The sequence below is a fragment of the Salvelinus sp. IW2-2015 genome, unplaced genomic scaffold, assembly GCF_002910315.2.
Source record: "Salvelinus sp. IW2-2015 unplaced genomic scaffold, ASM291031v2 Un_scaffold3811, whole genome shotgun sequence".
Classification (NCBI taxonomy): Eukaryota; Metazoa; Chordata; class Actinopteri; order Salmoniformes; family Salmonidae; genus Salvelinus; species Salvelinus sp. IW2-2015.
The window spans coordinates 44,248-53,491 of NW_019945085.1; the positions used below are offsets into that span (position 1 = coordinate 44,248).

The 9,244-nt window shown below is 41.7% G+C and overlaps 1 pseudogene; it reads left to right on the forward strand.

Moving 5' to 3' along the window:
• LOC112076525 (putative pre-mRNA-splicing factor ATP-dependent RNA helicase DHX32) overlaps positions 1–9,244 on the forward strand; it is a 36,226-nt pseudogene that overhangs the window by 20,554 nt on the left and 6,428 nt on the right.

Sequence of the window (9,244 nt, forward strand, 5' to 3'; positions counted from 1 at the left end):
AGTAGGGCACTACTTTTGACCAGAGTAGGGCACTACCCTTTTGACCAGAGTAGGGCGCTACCTTTTGACCAGAGTAGGGCACTACCTTTTGACCAGAGTAGGGCGCTACCTTTTGACCAGAGTAGGGCCTACCTTTTGACCAGAGTAGGCGCTACCTTTTGACCAGAGTAGGGCTCTACCTTTTGACCAGAGTAGGGCCTACCCTTTTGACCAGAGTAGGGCCTACCCTTTTGACCAGAGTAGGGCCTACCCTTTTGACCAGAGTAGGGCACTACCCTTTTGACCAGAGTAGGGCACTACCCTTTTGACCAGAGTAGGGCTCTACCTTTTGACCAGAGTAGGGCACTACCTTTTGACCAGAGTAGGGCACTACCTTTTGACCAGAGTAGGGCACTACCTTTTGACCAGAGTAGGGCACTACCTTTTGACCAGAGTAGGCGTACCTTTTGACCAGAGTAGGCACTACCCTTTTGACCAGAGTAGGGCACTACCTTTTGACCAGAGTAGGGCGCTACCTTTGACCAGAGTAGGGCCTACCCTTTTGACCAGAGTAGGGCACTACCCTTTGACCAGAGTAGGGCACTACCCCTTTGACCAGAGTAGGGCGCTACCCTTTTGACCAGAGTAGGGCACTACCTTTTGACCAGAGTAGGGCACTACCCTTTGACCAGAGTAGGGCGTACCCTTTTGACCAGAGTAGGGCGCTACCTTTTGACCAGAGTAGGGCACTACCCTTTGACCAGAGTAGGCACGCCCTACTCTGGTCAAAAGGTCGCGCCCAACTTTGGTCAAAAGGTAGTGCCCTACTCTGGTCAAAAAGTAGTGCCCTACTCTGGTCAAAAAGTACTGCCCTACTCTGGTCAAAAAGTAGTGCCCTACTCTGGTCAAAAAGTAGTGCCCTACTCTGGTCAAAAAGTAGTGCCCTACTCTGGTCAAAGGGTAAAGCCCTACTCTGGTCAAAAGGTAGAGCCCTACTCTGGTCAAAAGGTAGAGCCCTACTCTGGTCAAAAGGTAGAGCCCTACTCTGGTCAAAAGGGTAGTGCACCATTTGGGACACATCCCACGGTGTAAAGAGGCCAGCTCGTTAATGATTACACCATAACGCGTCTCGTTTCGCCCTCTGACCTCCACCACCACAATGAGGAGGAAGTAGAATACGGTCCTCCATTCTACTGGAACACACTAGGCTATATTCTTGGTTCAACCTTTTTGGAGCTGACACGGAACCCAAACCGGCTGCGCGCGTGCGCCATCGTGCATAAATGTATTTTGTCCCCCCGACACCAAACGAGATCACGACATGCAGGTTAAAATATCAAAACAAAAAAATATATAAAATATCAAAACTCTGAACCAATTACATTAATTTGGGGACAGGTCAAAAAGCATTAACCATTTATGGCAATTTAGCTAGCTAGCTTGCACTTGCTAGCTAATTTGTCCTATTTAGCTAGCTTGCACTTGCTAGCTAATTTGTCCTATTTAGCTAGCTTGCTGTTGCTAGCTAATTTGTCCTGGGATGTAAACATTGAGTTGTTATTTTACCTGAACTGCACAAGGTCCTCTACTCCGACAAATTAATCCACACATAAAACGGTCAACTGAATCGTTTCTAGTCATCTCTCTTCCTTCCAGGCTTTTTCTTCTCTTGACTTTATATTGCGATTGGCAACTTTCATAAATTAGGTGCATTATTGCCACTGTAATGGCAGTCACCCACGTGGGTATAACCAGTGAGGAGATGGCACGGCGATACCTGCTTCTACAAACCAACGAGGAGATGGGAGAGGCAGGACTTTCAGCGCAATCTGCGTCAGAAATAGAACTGATTTCTATTTTAGCCCTTGGCAGCGCAGACGCTCGTGGCGCGCGCGAGCAGCGTGGGTGCAATAATTGAATAACATCGATTTCAAAATGTATTTTGCAACGCTCGCATACGCGTCGCGAGCGGTGTGGTCAGCCTGTTAGGCTCTTTTCAGGAATCGAGTTTCATACTGATTATGTATTCTATGTCTTTTGACGTGTGCCATTTTTATTTTGTAGCTACATGGAGTGACAAGTTAAAACCTCTAACGAGTCACAAACCCGGGTTCCGGGATCCCCCCCATCAAAAAAGCTGACTAGCATAGCCTAGCCTAAAGCGACAGGGATATCATATAATAAAATGTTCATGAAATCACAAGTCCAAGACACCAAATGAAAGATACACATCTTGTGAATCCAGCCATCATTTCTGWTTTTTAAAATGTTTTACAGGGAAGACACAATATGTATTTCTATTAGCTAACCACCATAGCAAAAGACACAACTTTTTTCCCACCATTTTTTCCTGCATAGGTAGCTATCACAAATTCGACCAAATAAAGATATAAATAGTCACTAACCAAGAAACAACTTCATCAGATGACAGTCTGATAACATATTTATTTGGTATAGCATATGTTTGTTTCGAAAAATGTGCATATTTCAGGTATAATCATAGTTTTACATTGCAGCCACCATCACAACTCTCACAAAGCAACTAGAATAACTACAGAGAGCAACGTGAATTACCTAAATACTCATCATAAAACATTTATGAAAAATACACAGCGTACAGAAAATGAAAGACAAGATCTTGTGAATCCAGCCAATATTTCAGTTCTTTAAGTGTTTTACAGCGAAAACACAATTTAGCATTATATTAGCTTACTACAATAGCCAACCACACAGCAGCATTGATTCATGCACGTTAGCGATAGCGAATAAACCAGCAAAAGATATTACATTTTTCACTAACCTTCTCAAAACTTCATCAGATGACAGTCCTATAACATCATATTACAATACATATTGTTTGTTCGAAAATGTGCATATTTAGCGGCAACAAATCGTGGTTATACAATGAGAATAGTAGCCAAGCTGCCAACAAAATGTCGGGAGAAATCTTGGAGAGGCACTAATCTAATCAATAACTAATCATAAACCTTGACTAAAAAATACAGGTTGGACAGCAAATGAAAGATACATTAGTTCTTAATGCAACCGCTGTGTTTAGATTTTTTAAATTAACGTTACTACGACATACAGCGTGCGTTAAAGCGAGACCGCACCGAAATTAATGGCGGAATAGTAGTTTTACATTTTTCAACAGAACAACGAATTAACATCATAAATAGTCTTACTTTTTGATGAGCTTCCATCAGATCTTGTGCAAGTTTCCTTTGTCCAGAATCATCGTTGCTCGGTTGTAGATTGTCGTCTTCAACTTAGGAATTAGCAGCAAATATTAGCTATGTGGCCCAGACGTGTCCAACTCTTCATAACACAGCACAAAGAAAGCACAAAGAAAATTCAGAAAATCGCAATATACTGTATAAACTGAATATACTCGGTTTAAAATAACTACATTATGATGTTTTTAACACCTATATCGAATAAAATCAGAGCCGGATATATCTAAGGCCTATAACGAGAGCTTTTCAGAATGCCTCATGAGGTCTGTCTTGCGCCATGACGAACGTTGAAAAGAGTGCACCCCGGTTCCAAGAGCCTTTATATGGCCTCAGATCTGCCTAGCAACACCATTCCAATTCTCACTGCTTACTGACATCTAGGGGAAATCGTATGCAGTGCATGTCGACTCATAGATTACATGCAAATTAATAAACTGACCCTGGAACAGAGTGCCCGATTTCAGATTTCTCACTTCCTGACAGGAAGTTGCTGCAACTTGAGTTCTGTTTTACTCACAGATATAATTCAAACGGTTTTAGAAACTAGAGAGTGTTTTCTATCCAATAGTAATAATAATATGCATATTGTACGAGCAAGAATTGAGTACGAGGCAGTTTATTTGGGAACGAATTTTTACAAAGTCGAAATGGCGCCCCTATTGACAAGAAGTTTTAAAGTCAGCCCCTCGATCTCTTGAGGAGATCCAGATCTTGTCTTTTATTATCTATTATCTAAGTTGTCTACTTCCTATCCAGATATTATCTCTTATTATCTATTATTAGTTGTCTACTTCCTATCCAGATCTTTCTCTTATTATCTATTATCTAAGTTGTCTACTTCCTATCCAGATCTTGTCTTTTATTATCTATTATTAAGTTGTCTACTTCCTATGCTATCTTATCTTTATTATCTATTATTAAGTTGTCTACTTCCTATCCAGATCTTTCTCTTATTATCTATTATCTAAGTGTCTACTTCCTATCCAGATCTTATCTCTTATTATCTTTATCTAAGTTGTCTACTTCCTATCCAGATCTGGTCTTTTATGATCTATTATCTAGTTGTCTACTTCCTATCCAGATCCAGAGGGTCTGATGCAGTCGCTAGAGGAGCTGGATTACCTCGCGGCATTGGACGACGATGGGAACCTATCAGAGATCGGGATCATAATCTCTGAGTTGCCATTGGACGCTCAGATGGCCAAGGCTCTGCTGGCGTCCTGTGAGTTTGATTGTGTGAACGAGGTGGTGACCATCGCAGCTATGCTATCAGGTATGTAGTTTCCACTCTGACAGCCTTTGGCCCATTTTAGTTAAGATTTTATTTGATTCACTCAGGATGGATTGCACCAACATGGATTAACTCTTAAACTGGGTTTAATCAAGGTTTATCTAGTCATGTTGTTGTACTGAACTTTAAACCTCGTTTTCAATAATCATAGTTCAATATAATCCTTCTTCTACACTAAATTTAATTTAGAACTCAAACCAAGATCACATTTAATCTTGTTCCTTCATTGTTTTAAAAACTAATTTAAATTCAGTTTTGGGATTAAATCTAAACTGCCACTGGAGGAGTTTTAGATTCATCAAATATCAGTGTAAGTCATCTGTATGTCCTTTATTTTCTTTGTGATTAACAATTTTATCTCCTGTGGTTTATCATGTTCATTAAACTCAACTATCCAGCTAAATCATTTGACAGAAAAGTGCAATTAATTTCATCCTCAGCCTGAAGTGAAAAGTCACTTTGCTGGCTAGCTAGCAATGAGCAGTGCTGGTCTGTTTCCATAGAATTACAACATATTGCTACGGTGAATCCATTAGGACACCTGTCACTGATCATAGTTTAGTGATTTAACCTTAGATTAACTAATCCAGTTTTAAAATTAAGTGGTGTAACACTCTGATGAATTTTAAACGTAGATTTACTAAATCTAGTTTAGGTCTAATCTAAAATGGATTTAAACCATGTTGGTGGAGCACACCCTCCGTGTCTTGTAATGGGGTTAAACCCTCACGCTTATGTTTACATCCATAACGCCTTTATAACCGCTACTGAATACATTAGAATATCCATCATAAACTGTCTTAACCATTATGGACAACTTTATCGGCATCTCTGACCTTTTGAATGTATAATCTGCCAGACAGTATAATCTGCCAGACAGTATAATCTACTATATGGACATAGTCTAGTCTCTGGTACTTATAGTACACAAGGTACTATACTATAAGGTACTATACGGGGAGAGTTTGATGCCTAGACGGCTGCTATTTCTCCCACTCAGACAATGAGCCACAAGGTACTATACGGGGAGAGTAGCTTGGTCAAACAATGCTAACCCTGTTGATATGTCTGTTTTAGCATCATAGCTAACCTTCCTATTGATTCTCTGTCTGTCTGCGTTAGCGCCAATGCTAACCTCTATTGATTCTCTGTCTGCATTAGCGCCAATGCTAACCACCCTATTGATTCTGTCTGTTTTGCGTTAGCACCAATGCTAACCACCTCTATTGATTCTGTCTGTTTTGCGTTAGCACCAATGCTAACCCCCCCTATTGATTCTGTCTGTTTTGCGTTAGCACCAATGCTAACCACCCTATTGATTCTGTCTGTTTTGGGTTAGCGCCAAGCTGCTTCCTGGAGCCACCTGTTGGCAGGACCCAAGAGGTACACCAGTGCCACAGAACGTTCCGGCACCCTGAGGGAGACCACTTCACCCTCATCAACATCTACAACGCCTTCAAATACAGCCAGAGAGAGACATGTAAGTTAGTTACTTCAAACACAGCCAGAGAAGGAGAAAGACAGTCAGTCACATCCATTGAGCTCAGAAAAGTATCACATTGTGAAATACTTCACTATACAGTGCCTTGGGAAAGTATTCAGACCCCTTGCCTTTTTCCACGTTTTGTTAGGTTACAACCTTATTCTAAAATGTATTAAATAGTTCCCGCCCCCCTCCTCAATCTACACAAAACACCCCATAATGACAAATTGAAAACAGGTTTTTAGAATTTTTTTGCAAATGTATTCAAAATAAAAACAGAAATACCTTATTTCCGTAAGTATTCAGACGCTTTGCTATGAGACTCGAAATTGAGCTCAGATGCATCCTGTTTCCATTGATCATCCTTGAGATGTTTCTACAACTTGGAGTCCACCTGTGGTATATTCAATTAATTGGACATGATTTGGAAAGGAACACGCCTGTGTATATAAGGTTCGACAGTTGACAGTGCATGTCAGAGCAAAAACCAAGCCATGAGGTCGACGGAATTGTCCGTAGAGCTCTGAGACAGGATTGTGTCGAGGCACAGATCTGGGGAAGGGTACCAAAACATGTCTGCAGCATTGAAGGTCCCCAAGAACACGGTGGCCTCCATCATTCTTAAATGGAAGAAGTTTGAACCTCCAAGACTCTTCCTAGAGCTGGTCACCTCGCCAAACTGAGCAATCRAGGGAGAAGGGCCTTGGTCACTCTGAGAGGGCTCCAGAGTTTCTCTGTGGAGATGGAAGAACCTTCCAGAAGGACAACCATCTCTCCAGCACTCCACCAATCAGGCCTTTATGGTAGAGTGGCCTGACAGAAGCCACTCCTCAGTAAAAGGCACATGAAAGCCTGTTTGGAGTTTGCCAAAAGGCATCTAAAGGACTCTCAGACTATGAGAAACAAGATTATCTGGTCTGATGAAACCAAGATTAAACTCTTTGCCCTGAGTGCCAAGCGTCACGTCTGGAGGAAACCTGGCACCATGCCTACCGTGAAGCATGGTGGTGTTAGCATCCTGTTGTGGGAATGTTTTTCAGCGGCAGGGACTGGGAGACTAGCCAGGATCGAGGGAAAGATGAACGGAGCAAAGTACAGAGATCCTTGATGAAAACCTGCTCCAGAGCGCTCAGGACCTCAGACTGGGGCGAAGGTTCAAATTCCAACAGGACAATGACTCTAAACACACAGCCAAGGCAACGCAGGAGTGGCTTCGGGACAAGTCTTTGAATGTCCTTGAGTGGCCCAGCCAGAGCCCGGACTTGAACCCGATCGAACATGTCTCGAGAGATCTGAAAATAGCTGTGCAGCAACGCTCCCCATCCAACCTGACAGAGCTTGAGAGGATCTGCAGAGAAGAATGGGAGAAACTCCCTAAATACAGGTGTCCCAAACTTGTAGTGTCATACACAAGAAGACTCGAGGCTGTAATCACTGCCAAAGGTGCTTCAACAAAGTACTGAGTAAAGGGTCTGAATACTTATATAAATGTGATATTTCAGTTTTTTCTAAAAACCTGTTTGGTTTCATTATGGGGTTGTGGGTATGTAGATTGATGAGGTATAAAAAAACTAATTAAATCTATTTTAGAATAAGGCTGTAAAGTAACAAAATGTGGAAAAAGTCAAGGGGTCTGAATACTTTCCCAATGCACTGTATTGCTACAGTTGAAGTCGGAAGTTTACATACACTTAGGTTGGAGTCATTAAAACTTGTTTTTCAACCACTCCACAAATTTCTTTTTAACAAACTATAGTTTTGGAATGTCGGTTAGGACATCTACTTTGTGCATGACACAAGTAATTTTTCCAACAATTGTTTACAGACAGATTATTTCACTTATAATTCACTGTATCACAATTCCAGTGGGTCAGAAGTTTACATACACTAAGTTGACTGTGCCTTTAAACAGCTTGGACAATTCCATAAAACGATGTCATGGCTTTAGAAGCTTCTGATAGGCTAATTGACATAATTTGAGTCAATTGGAGGTGTACCTGTGGATGTATTTCAAGGCCTACCTTCAAACTCAGTGCCTCTTTGCTTGACATCATGGGAAAATCAAAAGAAATCAGCCAAGACCTCAGAAAAAAATTGGAGACCTCCACAAGTCTGGTTCATCCTTGGGAGCAATTACCAAATGCCTGAAGGTACCACGTTCATCTGTACAAACAATAGTACGCAAGTATAAACACCATGGGACCACGCAACCGTCATACCGCTCAGGAAGGTGACGCGTTCTGTCTCCTAGAGATTAACGTACTTTGGTGCTATAAGTGCAAATCAATCCCAGAATAACAGCAATGGACCTTGTGAAGATGCTGGAGGAAACAGGTGCAAAAGTATCTATATCCACAGTAAAACGAGTCCCATATCGACATAACCTGAAAGGCCGCTCAGCAAGGAAGAAGCCACTGCTCCAAAACCGCCATCAAAAAACCAGACTACGGTTTGCAACTGCACATGGGGACAAAGATCGTTCATTTTGGAGAAATGTCCTCTGGTCTGATGAAACAAAAATAGAACTGTTTAGCCATAATGACCATCGTTACGTTTGGAGGAAAAAGGGGGCGGCTTGCAAGCCGAAGAACACCATCCCAACCATGAAGCACGGGGGGGCAGCATCATGCTGTGGGGGTGCTTTGCTGCAGGAGGGACTGGTGCACTTTATAAAATAGATGGCATCATGAGGCAGGAAAATTATGTGGATATATTGAAGCAACATCTCGAGACATCAGTCAGGAAGTTAAAGCTTTGTCGCAAATGAGTCTTCCAAATGGACAATGACCCCAAGAATACTTCCAAAGTTGTGGCAAAATGGCTTAAGGACAACAAAGTTAAGGTATTGGAGTGGCCATCACAAAGCCCTGACCTCAATCCTATAGAAAATGTGTGGGCAGAACTGAAAAAGCGTGTGCGAGCAAGGAGGCCTACAAACCTGACTCAGTTACACTAGCTCTGTCAGGAGGAATGGGACAAAATTCACCAAACTTATTGTGGGAAGCTTGTGGAAGGCTACCTAAAACGTTTGACCCAAGTTAAACAATTTAAAGGCAATGCTACCAAATACTAATTGAGTGTATGTAAACTTCTGACCCACTGGGAATGTGATGAAAGAAATAACAGCTGAAATAAATAATTCTCTCTACTATTATTCTAACATTTCACATTCTTAAAATAAAGTGGTGATCCTAACTGACCTAAGACAGGGAATTTTTACTTAGATTAAATGTCAGGAATTGTGAAAAACTGAGT